The 1,093-nt window shown below is 36.8% G+C and overlaps 1 pseudogene; it reads right to left on the bottom strand.

Moving 5' to 3' along the window:
- Positions 1-318: 318 nt before the first annotated feature.
- LOC114704255 lies at positions 319-852 on the bottom strand (annotated as a pseudogene).
- Between the last annotated feature and the right edge of the window lie 241 nt (positions 853-1,093).

The raw sequence follows: 1,093 nt of genomic DNA, 5'->3' as shown, positions 1-1,093 counted from the left end.
TAGCAAGTTATAACTCTTCAAAGATGGCCATAGAAAAGTTGTTCGCATAGATACTACTTCTTGAAACCCATTGACATTTGCAAATATCTTTCTAGAACAGTAGAAATTCAATACAAGGCCCTTTTGTTTTGATCTTCAATTTAGTGAGGGCTGGGAAAGAGTAAAAACACTCTTATTCCAATTATATTTCCCTTGAGTTTGGGCCAATTTAAAAATATTTATAAAAATTTAGTACTTTTAATAGATGTATTTTATTGTCCCCAAAGACATCCTAAACCATGCTTATGATCCAATATCTTATTTCTGGACCTGGATGACTTAAGTCTTAGTCATCACGTGCTGCACTGTTTCTTTTTCCCCCACACTGATGCCATCCCAAACCTCCCTGATATCCTCGTTTTGAACTGCTTTGACTTGATGAATCAAAGCCAATGAATTGGAAACAAGTTCAATATCATGTCGCTCAAGAATTCATTCGCCCTTCTGGGCTTGAAAAACAAAACAAGCTACACCTGCTCTCATCAGAACCCTGTGGATGTATTTTCCAAGAAATTTCTATTTCAACAAAAACCCCATTCTCCTGAATAACAACGTTGGTGGACAAGTCAGCATACATAGACCCCATCCTGTAATGGGAGTCCAGTGTAACAACCTCGGTCCTGTTCAGAACATGACTACAGATTGGTCATTTGCCTACCCAAAGCCTCTTCTTTTTGTTCCAAGGAGACACAGCTTGACATTCTTGTTATTTAATTCCCTCTCTTGGAGCCCTTCACAATAACTGTGACGATTTGGAGTGATGTGAACATTTTCTGGAATGTGGACAGTTTGATTGCTGAGAATGGTCTTCATTCTTAAAGTAGATCCAATTAAGAGACGTAAGTTTGTTTGAAGCTGCAAATTCAGCATCCTTCTCTGTAAAACTTGTGCAAATTTCATTCTTTCTCAATTAACCGGATCATTGCTTTTTAAATATATATGCATAAATATTAATTATTTGAGAATTCTACACATGCATACAATGTATTTTGATTATATTCACACCCACCATTCTACAAGCTCCTCCTAGATTCCAGAATACCCCTCCAAATTT

The sequence above is a fragment of the Peromyscus leucopus genome, chromosome 11, assembly GCF_004664715.2.
Source record: "Peromyscus leucopus breed LL Stock chromosome 11, UCI_PerLeu_2.1, whole genome shotgun sequence".
NCBI classification, from domain to species: domain Eukaryota; kingdom Metazoa; phylum Chordata; class Mammalia; order Rodentia; family Cricetidae; genus Peromyscus; species Peromyscus leucopus.
Note: the sequence above shows the minus strand (reverse complement) of the source record. Positions and strands in the feature narration are given on the sequence as shown.